This window comes from Porites lutea, chromosome 4 (assembly GCF_958299795.1).
Source record: "Porites lutea chromosome 4, jaPorLute2.1, whole genome shotgun sequence".
Classification (NCBI taxonomy): Eukaryota; Metazoa; Cnidaria; class Anthozoa; order Scleractinia; family Poritidae; genus Porites; species Porites lutea.
This window is the reverse complement of record NC_133204.1, coordinates 10,701,149-10,716,640: the sequence shown is the minus strand read 5'-3', so window position 1 is coordinate 10,716,640 and position 15,492 is coordinate 10,701,149. Positions and strand designations below refer to the sequence as shown.

Below are 15,492 nucleotides of genomic sequence, written 5' to 3'. Positions count from 1 at the left end.
TCTCCAGTTAGTTGATCCTGGTGCAGTTGGTGTGCATCTATTGTGGTTAGAAGATATTTGTATCTACTTGGCCTTCGGATTATGCGATAAACAGCAGGGAATTAAAACTTGAATGTGTATAAGTCTACCATGTGATTGATGCGTTTATAACTAATAAAAAAGAATATTCTAGCAAGACAATGGAATGTGAGCCTTTAACCAACGCTGGCTTGGGCAATGAAAAGAGTATGTTTTGCAAGGTTTGCCAAAACATTCTCTTTCAGTAAAACATTTTTGGGAACTATTTCAGGAAATACAAACAAAGAGGACGGTTTAACACTCCTCACATTGTCAGTTTATTTTTAAAAAGAATCCAAACTGTGTAGATGTGATAAAACAAAAGCATATGCTGGCGTATAGTAATAGTTTTTAGCCCAGCGTATTAAGATTATAACACAACTTACAAACATGAGCCATTTTTACACATATATTGTAACACTTCCACCCATTTTCGTAGATTAAAGCATACACGGTAATGGTTTAAAACAAACTACGAATAACGGTCTAGAACCTATGTGTACCTTCTACTGATAACTACGGCGTTTACTTATAAAGGAGATCCCTTCACTTTCGCTTACCCTACACTGCCATTTTCATTCTTTACTGAATAAACCTCAGGCAGCTCTAGTTTTGAGGAGTATTATATTGGTCTACAACACTGAGAGTCAACGCGCGCATTGCAAAGCATATCTATGGATTATATAATCGGGTCCAGCTCAAGCACGTGTGTAGCTGAGTTTATTCCATATGCCACGATCGATACTTGCTTCTTGACTTCCTCTGGGGAACCTAAACCTTTCCGGGCACGATAAATGGCGTCCACGACTCCGCCGTACCACTTGTACCTAATGGTCGGGCTGTGTGTCAAAACCACATGCCTGTAATGGAACATTTCAAATAGTGTCAATAAGTGTCACCTGTAAAAATGCGTAGAGATTGACAAAAGAACAAAAAGGCGTTGATGACAAAATTTCTTTTCATGAAAAAAATGTGCATGTTCAAATAAGGACGCTCACGGATAAATTCAATTCAGTCGGTAGAATTTCTTCTTCAAATAGCCTTCCAAACACGGGCATTTTGACACAGGTAACGCATTGAACAAACGAAAATCACATATTATTCACTTACCGCTGCAATGGGTTGTCTGGTAGAATAGGTTCGAGGTTGATAAAAGCTCGTTCGACGTTGAGCAAACGGTTGTTGATTGTACGTAACACTGCATCACTGGCAAACAACAATTTAACAACAAAAAATACATATAAGAATGGATGAGCGGAATACTCTAATTCGCTTAATGGTTGTGCCTCAAAAAGTGGATTTATCAAGCGATTTGTGAGCCGAATGGACGGTATTACGTTGAACTGCAAAAACGCGGGCAGCGGAAAGGTAAAAAAAGACAAACTCAAGTGTCCAACTCACGATCTTCTAAAAGAATTAACTCTAACAAGAGTTCTCTGTGCTGTAATGAACCCGTGACCTGTTCTCAGTATATATATATATTTCCGTTGAACCTGACAAAAGTATTTTCAGCGCTAGCCTTGATGGGCTGCGGGGCTTTGCCCTTTAAGGAGAAGGATAGTGCTTATTAGGCAGGGTGGCGTTTATTGGGAATTACGTTATTAAATAAGTTGCTGGAATCGGAGCAAAATTATAATATACTCGGCTGCATTTAAAAAGGGACCTACTTACTCTTTTCTGTCTGCTTTCTTCACGAACTCATCAAAGTTCTTAGCAGTTTCTTGGAATTTTTCGACAGCTTGGTCAAGATAGTCTGCAATATGATGTGAAAACGCCAGTTATAACAGTTCTATAGAAAACTATTATTCTGAACAATATTACTATGAACTCTTCATGAATATTTGGTATCCGGTTAGCCTGCGAATGCAACCGTTTCTCAATACTCTCCGCGTTTTTCCCTGCCGCTACAGACGAAAAAAAATACAATTTAAATCCCAAAGTTCCATACGCAAATCCTTTTAGAATCTGGTTAGGATTAATGATTGTTTTAACCGCCCGTGCGAATAATGTCCCTTATAACCATACCAGAATGAGCACGATTCAGCCGAGAAGGCCGGAGAAAAAGAAAAAAAACATGTAACTTTTACCCGAAAATTCACATTAACATCTTGTGCCACAATCCACCTACATTTTATTCAATCTAATCCTAAGATCCTAAAAGCTTTTCAGACAACTTTTCCCACCAAATGAAGCCTAGCAACGCCCAAGCTAGGCGAGAAATCACAAAGTGAAAGTCAAGATTGCAGAGGCACTTTTATGCCGAAAAACTGTCTTTAAATTTTGCTTTCTGTGCATTGCCGAACTTTGGAAGCTGATATTTTGATTCTGAAACAGAAGGCCATGAACTGAGTGCCCGAACTATAAATGGCATTTTTGGCGGTTTTGGCTCATTATAACCAGAAACCTGCTCGACTAGCTTCAAAAGACGATTTTCGGCAAAATGCCAAGGAGCGAAAGGGTTGACTTAGAAAAAAAATACAAGAACTAACCCAACTCCCTAGTGGCGTTGTAATTGCTGAAATCACTCCCAAAGTCCTTCCTGATACGTCTGTTGTATTCCTTCATATTGACACCATAGTGTGTCACGTTAAATGGTAGAATATCGTCATCCGCCAAGGTCATTGTTATTTCGGTCCATACCCTTGTGGTCACTTGATGGTATTTGAACTCAGGATCAATCAAATTTGTCATCCACCAAAAGTTGTCGTGAACTGTATGGTATAAGGGATTGCCGCTCGTTTTCTGTGTACGAAAACTCAGGGTCAGATTCAATTCAACTGAATAACAACGAATTTCCCAAGAGTCACACGAAACATGGAAATGTCAACTTACAGAGTCGTATGTGTAGCGAATATCCACGATAGGGATTCCAAGACGCTGGATAAAGTTGACATAATCACTGCCTGCTCTTGGTTGTTGAAGCCTAAAATAAGTGAAGAGAGCATCCAGCTTCAAATATTGTTGGTCACAACATTGCACATTAGTGGCTGTTAGGGGCTGCAGGAATTCACTTAACTACAATAGAAATGAGATAGATTTTCCAGATACCCGCGTGGTGTAACAGTGGTGGGCGTCGTGTTAAAGCCAAATGGAAGTACTAAGCTATGCTTTAAGGTTCACGAAACAAACGAAATAACGACACAACCACTTGACAGGATCCTCTAACCACTTAGCTCTGGATAAAGAGCTAGCTAGACCACCTAAAATATAAAAAAAGTATTTTGGCAACACTGACACCTGGGTAAATAGTTGAAACCCATTATTGATGGGATTTTCCTTTTCCATTCTTCAAAAGCGGTCTCGTTTCCTAAGGGACTACGAACCTACCAAATGTGAGCAAAGATAGAGAAATATATATTGGAGATGGTTAATAATGTTTTAGCCCACGCTATGCAGAAAAAAAGTGTCGAGAAAAATAATCCCTACTGACCTTCCGCGCTCCTCTGGCCAGTACCCAGTCAAGAAGAGGCGTAGATTTAGCATGGAAAGAGTAGTTTCCTTGAAAAAACATCAAAAGCAAAACGATTTGCTTAATTAACTGGTAATAAAACCTCGCATTTTTCAAATGGATAATAGGCAAATATTGAGGTTAAAGACTTCTCTTAACGAGTAATTTATATTTCTTGTCTTAGCCTTACCGTCAACTGCCATATCGACATTGAGATAGGCTACACCACGAGCGGACAGCAAACGAGAATACTCCTAGAGATAAAGAGAGAAAAAAGAAGGGCTATATTTATCAGTTGCTTTCAGTCAGTCAGTCATTCAATCAATCAAATAGCAGTCAACCCAATTCCGGTGGCATACATGGCTTAAGTTTGGTTTTCGCTCTTATCTTGTGTCCAATCAAAAGTGTCCAATTAAAATTGCTTGTTTTACAGTACTTACTTCTATCCACTCAACCGATCCCATATATTGAGGCTCCTCTGCTCCCCAGCTTAACAACACTATGGTGCGCTTTGGCCTCCATCCTAAAGATAGATTGACTGGTTAGCTAAGATCCTGTATCACTATGGGACATAGTGCCGTACATCTGGACAATGTAAAGCATGCGAAATGTAATATTTTTAAAGTCGTTTTTGGTTAGCATTGTGCTTTGACCACTGCATGGCATACCTTTCTTCAACTGCTCCCCGAGGACTCTAGACAGCTCCATCATAGCAGCTGTTCCACTGGAAGCATCTGCTGCACCAAATACCCAAGCATCACGATGGTTCCCTAACATCACCAGCTCGTCTTGAAAGCAATGTTGAAACTATTAGCTAAACGTATCAATTGTGCAAGAGTACTACTATTGCAGTTGAGTGAGAAGATGACTCACATTACCGTACTCTCGCAGTCTAAGTAGTTTTAACACCACTGAGTGTTGCATACTCCTTAGTGTCTAACAAGACTATGAGGGAAACCTAGTTGTTCACCCGAGTACCCAACGGGAAGATAAACAGCCCTTAGATATTCGAGAATCAGCACAGCCTTGTTAAAAAATGAGAACAACAACAGCTGGTAAACTTGTAATGCGTTCATATGGAGAGTCATTTCCTTTCCTTGAACCAGTTCTCCCGAAAGTTTGTTATTACCCCCTAGGGCTTTTGCCATTACGTGTCAAGCTTAAAGGTCCCCAGCGTAATGTCATCTGAACGAATTTGCCTAGTCCCTAAGCCGAAAGGGTTTTAAGGCCTTGGACCACGTGGTTAGAGCGAATTTGTAACGATCGTCTCGGCTACTTCAACGAAATGACCGAAAGGAACTTGAATAACAGTGAGATATTAGCAATCAGCCATGCGTATGATTGGTGTTCACGGCACGCATCTCAGATACCAACCTGGATGTGTGGAGCCTTTAATTACGCCCACGACGTTGTAAACATCTGCCGGATAGTTTTCATTGCTGACGTTCAAGAGGACCTCTCTGAAAGAATCAATACAAATGAAAAAATGATCAGAGAATAAATTTTGATCCCTCGTTCGTTTTGCGCCAACGAGTCAGTCCCAAAACAAGTATAAAGAGCGGCTAGACCGGATCGCCCATATTGATAAGCCACCTTCTTATCACTGCTCTATGAAACGTCGGTTTCTTGGGATGTTGTGACTACCTTAACCTAGACTACTGTCTCTCCTCCTTCATAAAATCCTTTTTGAGCCCTGATTAGCTTCATTGGAAGGGGCTGCTACGATTCCAACCGCCGATTCATCGTTCTCGTGAAGTACAATGCGTTCAGTTGAGCGTTAGGCAAAACGACAGGAGTTAATCTTGTTATCCTCAACGCTGTAGATAAGAAGCTGATGAGCCAATCAGTAACCACATTCAGCTTGGTGCTATGTATAAACGCGGACCATTTGAAAAATTGACTCAAGAAGTGAAATCCAACAGCATACCAAAAACGTCAAAACAAAAAATTAAAGTTATTAGGAGTGTCTATTGCGATTCCCTCACCTAGTGTCGTTATCAGCCATCTGGATACCATAAGTAAAGTTCAGACCTCCTTGGAAATCTTCGGCCGGAAGGCCACCAACTAAGGTTCTAAAATAATTTTAATAAAGCACAATTCAGTACCTGTAATTTCCAGTATGGAAGACCGAAAATGAATGATACGTCATGGAGAGAACAGATTGTAGGAGAGCTACTTGAGGTGGCCACTGTTAACGGGTGAAGTAAGAAAATTAGCGCGAAAATTTACGAGTCAAGGAAGGAAAGAGAGCATCATTTCTCTCTTCTTCTTCTTTTTCTTCAGTCTCAGCACATTAATTTTCTCGTTCATCCTTTTCTTTTCGCTCAGTGCAACTGATCGGGGAACTAGGTCATGCACCTCTAAAATCAGCAGCTCAACCAAACGAGACAGTGATTCCTCGTGCTATTTAAGATTCGTCTTCTGGTTTATGTGTTCGCTTTGATATCAGGTTGAAAACGAAATTAAAAGTACTTGATTTCGGTGGTTTCAATCTAAAGGGAATGAAGGGCATGCATCAAAAGACAGGACTCGTCAACTTCTCTGGGGAGACACTTCGAATAAAGGAGACATGTTGGTCCAAGTTTGCACCGCAAATCGCACGCTCACCAAAACTTGAAATTCCCGGCGATAAAGAAGCTGATGTTACGCGAGACGATTCGCAACGACGATTTTGAGCGCAACACTGAGTTACAATATTGGAACATTGCTGCAACTGTTCGAAACAACGTCGCAACATTGTTATAAGACTGTGTTGCGCTAAAATCGTCGTTGCGAATCGTTCCATGTAACATCACCTTAAGCCAAGGCAAAGAGATTATTCCTTTCGGCTGGAGACTGGCACATGTTTTCCCACCATGCTAGATTGATTCCCCGGAGCCAACAAAGGTAGCGCCACATATAATTATCTGCCTTTATACGTCACCTTACACTAACGGTTTTCTGTGTAAACCTTCTTCTGCTTGAGCTTGTGTGGATAGTGACAATCACGCTTTATGAGGCGCCGTTGTATGCTTGACACCGGCCAAACAATACTAGTATGATGTAACGTGTATCACTCTTCAACTTACTACTCATAAACCTTACTCAAGAACTTACCGCAGCAGCGGCTCGGCATCCTTGTATGATATAGGATGAGTTGGGATCTGAGGGAGCAACTTCTCGGCTTCTTCTTTAGGTAAACGATACATACCCTCTACAACAGGCAATGAATCTCCTTTTAACAGATTTCTGGGTTCAAAAAATAGTCCTTGTCCTTATTCCTTTGGCCATGATATTAACAAGTTTGACTGGGATAATTTCTAATGCATTTAAGGTACTATTGCCCTCTTAATCTTCCACTGGTATAACACAACAGATTTATACACAAAGAATGTAGAGCAAAAAGGACATCTGTCGCACTTGAAAACTGGCCCTAAACGTCGGCTATTACATCTGATTTCTTTACCAATCGGTCCAAATTTGGGCCACCTTAAGATAGTATGTAAACTTGTTTTTGAACACGTGTGTTTTGTAAAAGCGCCGCGCTCTCTTTCCTAACCCAGTTGTTTCAAGGTCAGCTGGCACTAACCCTGAGTGAATCATTAACCATCGTTCAAATTTGCGTTGCCATTGGCAGTTTAATCAGGTCCTTTTGAGTCCTTTTGGTCTGATCAGTTCCTAGACAAAAAGGTTTTGTTTGAAATGTGGGCAATGTTCATTCAAAGTGACGCGGTTTATTCGGAAAATCGTTCTATCGAATGGCTGGCCTTTTTCTTCAAAAACAATAATTAACTGCCCTTTCCTAATACAAAGTAAGTCAAAAAGTAGACCTCTTACTAATTACAAGTATGAGTATTGTCGTACCGACAGATGGGAAGCCGGGAGTCTGTGGATCTCCATGTATCGGGGTTGATTTGATACTACCCCGTTGCACTCCAGTACTCGGCATCCAGTTATATTCTGGGTAAACCTTATCGACACCTTCCTTCGCGTACTCTTGGGGATCCATATAAAAAATCGCTCCAATGGCACCTAACGCCTGAGCTCTTTTGTTCTGAAAGATAACAATATACAGAAATCTTAAGCACATCAAGTGTGCGAATACCAGCAGGCGACGCCCATTTCTTTTGGTGATCACACCTAATCATAGCTGATGTACTATATGCTCTGGGTTGTGTTACAATAGGGCAAAAAAAATTAAGTAGAAGTTTTTAAATAGGCGAGTGTCACATTAAAGAAACTCATCAACAGTTTTGACTGTTATCTAGAAGTGACCTAGTTAAGTTTAGCCTTCTCCTTAAACCCTTTCGTCTCAGAAACAAGGAGGAAAGAAAAAGAAAAAACGGAAGACAGAGGAGAAAGGAAATATAGTGCTGCTATCCAGAAACTCTGACCCTATTGAATTCGCAGTTACTTAAAATCTTCCCTTTTTACAATTCTGCTGCCTTCAAATGCAACGGCTTTGATCTCTTCCGGCCTCGGCAGAGCAAAAAGGCCACCTGTATTCGCAGTCTACCTGACCTTTGCAGGGCGGCCAATGTTTTCGTATCGCATGATCACGATTTTTCCAGAGCAGCTAATATTACTCTTCTTCAAAGCTTCAAAGTCCTTTTCACGCCCATAATTAGCGTACAGAAGTTTCCCCTGAAAGACAAAACAAGCAACAAAATGAACAAACCCATGTCTGTGTGGTTACGTTATTCAACCCAATTAAATTGATGAGCAAATTGAATTGCCTATAAGCCATAAGAATAGCTTCAATCTTTCAAAATGAAAAAAAGACTGTTTTTTAATCCCGGATCAGTGGGCTCTTTTCAGCCTAGTATCATATATTTGAAATATTCCACGCTGAGGAGCAAGCAAATTAATGGAACAATTAATGGGTCATCCGTTCAAATTTTGATTGCCTTTCTTTACAAGGTCTGAGTGAAATGTTTGCCCTCCAACATGACAAACGTTTTATCATTTGATGGGAAGGGTTCCCTTTTCCCTGGCTGATCGCTTTACTCGCCTGTGAGACATGACAGTGAATAATAGCGGGAACGGGCAGAAGGAATCACAACGAAAAAGCAACCGTCCAGCTCCTCGGGACAACGATTTAACATGCCCAGCCACAAGAAGTCGTACTTAATGGGTTACTTCAGTTCCAGTCATTGTTAGTTAATCCATGCTTTAATCTGGCGTTCTTCTCTGATAGGTTAACTCAGCGTAGATGTGTGGTAACGATTTTGAAATAATGGAACATTAAATTAAAACCGAGGATTACCTTGATGCAATCCCATCTTATAGACCGCTAGCGGTCACATCTGCTTTGATGAGCTTATGACCTTTGCAGATTATAAAATTAGCATCAGAATTAGAATAAGTCTGATTTGTCTAAAAAAGGACTGCTACCACTCTAGCAACCCCATACTTTTTACAACGTTAACTTTTCTTAGGGAAAAAGGTCTGAAATTCCTTAGACTTGAAATTGAGTATCTTATTTTTTTACCTTGACGCTTCCTGGTGGAGAGTACGCATTAAAAGGTGGCACAACGTTGCTGTTGTTCTCTGATGGAACAAGAAATGTCTCTTGAGGAGCTGACCGGTAAATCTCATGCCCAGAGCTGTCGTACAAAGCTACAACACCAGGCTTTGTGGGGCGTGAAAGCATTATAATGTATTTCTTCAATGTAGCGCTGTCGAAGCCATATTCCTTCCATTTCTTCTGAATGTGCTTTGCCAAGTCAAGGTTCACGAGGTCTCCAGGAAAGTGAGGAACTTTGGTGAAGTACCTGCAATTTAAATTGACATTTTTACGTGGGTCGTCTTTCTTTTCCAGGGCAATTGATAGGTCCATGTCAATGAAAGCTATCAGGAAAAACCCTCCTTAGAACTTCATCAAGCGTTCCTCCCCAAGACGTCTGCCCAAAGGAAAAGCCACGTCCTTTCGCAGAGTTTGGCCAATCCCAGTTCCTTTTCCGCTTTTTTCGAGTTTGTATTTGCGAACAAGCTGTCTGGGGAGCTCTGGAGGAGGGGACAACAAAAGGTCCCCCTCTGAGACTAGGGTGAGTCGCACAACGAAATCCTAAAAATTTTGATGTCTAATCCTGTGGTATAAAATTGTCCCTAAGTGGGTGTAAAACCATTTTTGCGTGATATCCTGCAGCATTATTTCAAACAGCTCAAATACTTCGCCCCAGAAGAAACCGACTGCCGCATACCGGAATGATGCCAGCCGAGAAACGTACCTATATGAAATATAGGAAATGACGATTTGCTCAAGAATCGCACCTGAACGATATAACGTTGGACGGGTGCTGTACGCTATTAGGATAAAGTGAGATGCCATCAAACTGCCCCCTTCCCCCTCCGCCCCCCGCCAAGAAAAAAATGACAAAGATGTTAACTAAATGTGTGAGTTATCTGTGCTGCTCATCGGCTTCAGAACTAGTTGGACTGTTCAGACGAGCCTGACCTTTCTGTTAAATATGGTGATGATTTGTTAGCGACAGACCTTCTAGACCGGAAAGGCCCTTGGCAGTACAGTACCGCTCGGTTAAGTATATAAACAAACTCCAACTCTAATGCTTTCGCTACTTCGCTGTTACGTTTCAGTCATTTCATTCAAGCAATTTTGCTTCGCTTTATTGCACACCCCTCTTTTCTTTTTCTCATAGTGGAGTCATACTTCACTAACGGACACCTCTATATGGGGTGTGTTTTTTTTGCCTAAAGCCCGGAAGCACTTAACAAGGGACGCTTGGGTAGAGGTGTGCCGTCGTGGCCTTTGAAATAGGTCCCTGTTTAAGACAAAAGTCGTTTCATTTCGCACACAGAATTAAGTCTTCGCCAACTTTCACACTCTTTAAAAGACGTCCACAACAAAAAGACAACCTGCTCAAGACACTAGATAGTGAAATTGTATACCGTAAAATTCCGAGAATAAGCCCCTCCATGTATAAGCGAATCCAAACATAAGCCCCCCAAAAAAACCCTCCGTTAAATCGCCCCCCCAAATATAAGCCCCCTGGGTGCTTGTACTTGGAAAATTGCCCTCAAAAACAAAGTAAAACAGAGCCAAAACGGTAAATTTTCTTCCAACTATAAGGCTAGCCCATTCGATTTTGAAACGCAAATTTCCCTCCGTAGATAAGCGCCTCCAAAAATAAGCCCCTCAAAAAGGGCCTTTGAAAAATGTAAGCCCCGGGGCTTATTTTCGGAATTTTACGGTATTCTGTTTGAGACTCACGACCCTGAAAACCATACCCTGTTCATCAGCACATATTCTTTTAAGCTAAATAAAGGAGTGCACCACGGGCTCCAAGGATCAATCTACAGTACGGACACCTCCATATTACTGACACTTGGCTCTTTACCCTTAATGACCTTGATCTTATAGGCGAATCTTTTTTAAACTTTTAGCCTCGTTAACATATGCTTATCACTATCTGATGATGCTAATAAAATAAAAACTCTGAATATTGAAAGGGCATAACAGTTTCAGTTATCTCTGAAAATTTTGAGCCCAGTACACCGAATAGTTTCGGAGAAATTCTCTTCTAAAAACTCAAAATTTTACAGAGAATGTATGGCTCATTAACCTTTTTTGCCACACAGAAATTTCACAGTTTTTGATGGCTGATATTTCCTTCAATATTGCTTGTATAGAGCTAAAAATTGCACAAATTGCTCAATTTAATCAGATCTTTCATCTTTTGCATTTAGTTTATATATACAGCCACGGCTTCTTTGAGTTAAGTCGTATGCTAATGAGGAAAAATGTAAACAATGACGTCAGCAAAGATTCGCCTATAAATCTTGTAGGCGCTGAATAGTGCCAGTTCAGTAAAGCTCACGTGAAGTGGTGATTTTGGTCATGCTTGAAACATGTAGTCAGTCAAGGTAAAGTGGGCACATATAATGAAAGTCAAAATAAGATCCTCATAAGGTTGAATTGGAGGTGCTTGACAGACCACAGCCACCCAGTGACAGTAACTGCTCTATTGTGAAACACGTAATGGGTGTTGTTATGGGTGAAGCTCCTTCAGAAAATTAACCAAAACGTCGGCTTTGAATTTGCGACAACTTCCAGTAGCGAATGGAACAGCATTTTCCAAAATTTCTAAAACAGAGGTCAACCGCGAAAGGTATACCCAAATTTTCGAAAGAATTTTCCCGGAAGTTTTCTTTCCATTCCACTTTGCCCCTGGAATTGCCAGAATTTTCAGTTGAAAGGTTCGCATTTCGGAAATTCAATAGTTTCCAGAATTTCAGGAAACTTTCGGGGAAATTCCTGTACCATTTGCCACTGTTTCCAATTTTTCAATAGCCTGCGAATACAGCCGTTTCTCCTTGCTCCTCGCCGCTAGGAACCTTTCGGCGAGGAGCAAGGAGAAACCTCTGAAAAGCGAGCGCTTTTTGGCGACAAAAAAGGATTAAAGTCTAGCTTTAACTAGCTAAAAATTTTTTATTCGCGATATTTTTGACCAACTATTTGGATTTTACGAAAACAATTATTCCTCTCGCCCTAATGGCCTCTGAGTCAATAGCCCATTCGCCCATTCGGGCTCGAGGAATAATTGTTAAATAGTGCATGCATGTATAGTAACGAAAAGATGCTGTTTATAACGATTGTATTCCTTGAATTTGTTACTACTCGCAGGAAAATTTTCATTGTTTTGAAGCAAAGGCACTTTCGTCATTCACCAACCCAAAATTCTGCCGGAAGAAAGGCCGTGCAAAATCAAGCCGGAGTTGGCGAACCTTAGGGAAATGACTACTAAGTTATTTTAAATCTTAACTGAAGTATTTAAGAGACAGTGACATAAGTGTTAAGTATAATTTTTTATCTCGATATATTACTAACCGCAGTTTAATGGTATTTTAGTAGTTTATAACTATAACACTCAAAGTTAAATAATTTCTTACTGGACATCTACATGAGATCAGCATTATTATAATGGCAGAAAGGTATTTTAAGAAGGCATATAAGAAAAGCTGAATTTCGACAGAATGTTGTAATAGTTGCATCACAGGCCGCAATTTTTTGTCCGGTCATTTTTAAGATTGCCTGCAAATGTTCAAGATCATTTCGTCATAACTATTTGTGTAAAATTTCAAAGCAAATACGGTATTCTACTTACTCCAGGTTATCGCGCAGTTCCGTGGTGGAAACCATTCTAACAGCGTTTCTATGGAACTTCTCAAGCTGTTTCTGATTAAATTTTCTATTACCATTAACAGAATCGTCGCCGTCATCTTTGCAGTTTTTGGCTGAATTCCATCCAAAAGCCAGCACAATCAAGGTGACTGTTAGGTAAACACATCTTAGAGACGTGTACGAAGAGCGGCTTTTCTCGTGCATCTTGAGTCACTTTAACAAGAATGAAACCTCAAAGCTTCTAGTTGCCTTTTCTTATTTTCTAGCTGTCCGTCAATCACCAGCTTTATAATCATCACAGGGAGCCCGAACGCTGTTTTAGCTAATAGAAAAAATTAGATATATTTACGCTGTATTAGTTAATAAAATAATAAGATGCATTTTCCTTTGTTCCTGTCACTGTCTTTATAAGTCGTCTTGGAAGGGATTTGAATCCGATCAGAGACGGTTATTAGATAACATTGCTGGTTATCAAATGCGTTTGATTGTCTAGCGTGTCGTAAATAAGACGCTCAAGTTTCGTCTCACGTTTCTAATATTGTCATGTTAACTATTAACTCTCGATCTCCTAGGGAGAAGATCTCGGTTCCAATTTTAACGGCCGTCAGAGGAAAGTTAATAGTTGACAATATTAGAAACGTGAGACGAAACTTGAGCGTCTTAGGGACGGACCATTAGAAAAGTTATGGGGGGGAGGGGAATTTTCGAGCCGCAGGAATTTGTTTTCGTTATCAAATTCCTTGTGTGAATTTTTTTTAGGCCATAGGATGAATATTTTTTAGGATTAATTGGCGTGCATGAATTTTTTTTCATTTAATTTTCCCTTGCGCGAATATTTTTTTTGTACTTCGCCCCCCCCCCGCCCCATAAGTTTTCTAATGGTCCGTCCCTTATTTACGACGCGCCAGACAAGCAAACGCATTTGATAACCAGCAATGTTATTTAATAACCGTCTCTGATCGGATTCAGATCCCTTCCAAAACGACTTTTAAAATAGTGACAGGAACAAAGCAAAATGCATCTTACTATTTTCTTAGGTAATACAACGTAAATACATCGAATTTCTTCTATTAGCTAAAACAGCGTTCGGGCTCCCCACGGTGTAATCATGTCAAATTTCAACTTTAATCACAGGCAGACCACCCTCTGTTAGTGGGGTCCGTTGTTGATTGAATCTGATACATATGAACAATACGGTGGCTTTGTTCCAAGATGCAGAATTAACAGCAAATTTTTCAATAAAAGTTTGAAGAAAATGTTAACTGAGTCATGTGTCATGTTTTTTTTCACCGTCCCGTGCTGTTTTAAGCGCTATTTTGGCAGATGAATATTTGACCGCGGAGGTTAAAACTAAAGAAGGCAGGCAGCAATCAGCAGCCGGCGCGTGAGCCAGTCCAATTTAAGCTGGAACCGACGCCAAACTATTTAATTTCTTACCTCAAAAATACCGGCTCCCGATCCACTAGATATGTATACATGCCCCATCCGAATGAGAGCTCAATCCTCCCAAAACTTCTCGAGAAAAGCGATCCTGAGGTTACAAGACCAGCTTTCTCAACATGACCGGTGCAAAAATCTCAACCAAAGGCATTTGAGGTATGCGCGTCGATTCAAATCCACCAATCAGCATATCGCGACCGTTGGCAGTTCAAAACAACAACCCTGCCCCGCACAGGGATGTTTGTTTGGGCGCGATACGCTGCATCAGTTTGGTCACAGCGGTTCATTTAAAACGTCTAACACAATGGAAGGATTGCGAGCGATTTGTTAGTAGGCAACTTAAACAAAAGATAAACAAAGACTCGACTTTATACACCTATTTCCAATAAAGGTTGCTTTGGGATTTGGTCATTGAAACGCAGAATACAATTCAATGCAATGCTTTGCTTGAGTGACCACCGAACATGGCTTTCAAAGACCAAAGGACGGTTCCCAAAGCAACCTTTATTGAAATAGGTGTATGCTTCCTCTTGTGTTAAAATGCTTAGAAAAGCTCCATGCTGTTTTTGTTGTTAACTTTTCAGTTTCAGAATAAAAGCCTTAGCACAAGGCCACAAGAAGAGCTTGCAAACAGGGAAGAGGTCGAACATAAGTAAGTTTAAAAAGAGAAGTTGAAGGTACTTAAATTACTAAAATGACCGCAATTTTTCTATTAGAAAATATCCTCATAGCTCATAGGAAACGGTTTCTTTCATTTAGAATCACTTCCACTCGTGATATGTGCAACGCCCTGAAGGACGATGTTGCCAAGGTGGAGGAAAACCTACAAAGGGTAAATATTATGATTTTATACATATTCCTCTACTAATTTATGGTGTACAACCAACCTTGACAACCACTCTTGTCATTCTTCTATGCATAGGCGGACAAATCTACATTCTACTTAAGTCTTGTCACGTGGGCATGGAAGGGATTCCTAGATAAATATTCAGGTAAGTTGGCGACAAATCAGTATGCAATGTTAAACGAAGTTGGGAAGTAAAGATCTTTTTATTCTCTTTGTCTGATTTATTTTGCTGGAGAGAGTGACCGGGAAGAAATTCGATTCGAAGCGAAAAAACGTCTGGGACAATTTCAGGCGAGGATTCATTTTATTTACCATTATAAAATACAAAATTCTTATCTTTATGAGCACGTCTCTCTATGACAGGCATAATGATTCCAAATTATTTATTTGTTATTATTTTGTTTAATAGGAACTGGTAGTCAAATTTCAAGACCTTGAAATTCAACACCCAGCAAAATATAATGAAATAAAAGTTACACGTAAGTCACTTGCGTCTGTAACGTTCGGAATTTCAGCCGTAAACAGACTAAGGACATTAACTATATTGATATCTTTTTGCTTTTCAGTTGAGGAACAGAT

At 40.2% G+C, this 15,492-nt stretch overlaps 1 pseudogene; it reads right to left on the bottom strand.

Annotated features, from left to right (window-relative positions):
- Window positions 1–8: 8 nt before the first annotated feature.
- LOC140934178 (glutamate carboxypeptidase 2-like) lies at window positions 9–12,830 on the bottom strand (annotated as a pseudogene).
- Between the last annotated feature and the right edge of the window lie 2,662 nt (window positions 12,831–15,492).